The following is a 389-nucleotide window of genomic DNA, read 5'->3' as shown; positions in this document are numbered from 1 at the left end:
ATGAAAAATAAGACGTTTTTTAAATAAGAAGTAATTAAAGTAGAGGCTTTTTAAAATTGAGGACTATGACACAGAGGGAAATCTATGAATCCATAGGTTTGAGCCAAAAGACAGTCTACACAAAAAAGCAGAGACTAGATTTAACTTCATTCTAACTTCAGAGACTAGGTTTAACTTCATTCCCACAACATTTCACATTAGGGGGGAAAAAATCATAACTACACATATCAAAAGAATTCTTGTGTCTGAATGAAAGAAGAATTAGAATATGACCAGCAAATAGCAGCAATATGTAATAAAACAACATGTCAAGAAAGTTTTTGCAAGCTGCATTTGTTGCCAACTCATCCAAGTAGGATGAGATGGCAATTAATTTTAATAGGTGCTAA

This window comes from Hydra vulgaris, chromosome 09, assembly GCF_038396675.1.
Source record: "Hydra vulgaris chromosome 09, alternate assembly HydraT2T_AEP".
In the NCBI taxonomy this organism is placed as follows: domain Eukaryota; kingdom Metazoa; phylum Cnidaria; class Hydrozoa; order Anthoathecata; family Hydridae; genus Hydra; species Hydra vulgaris.
The sequence above is the reverse complement of the archived record's forward strand: the minus strand, read 5'-3'. Positions refer to the sequence as shown.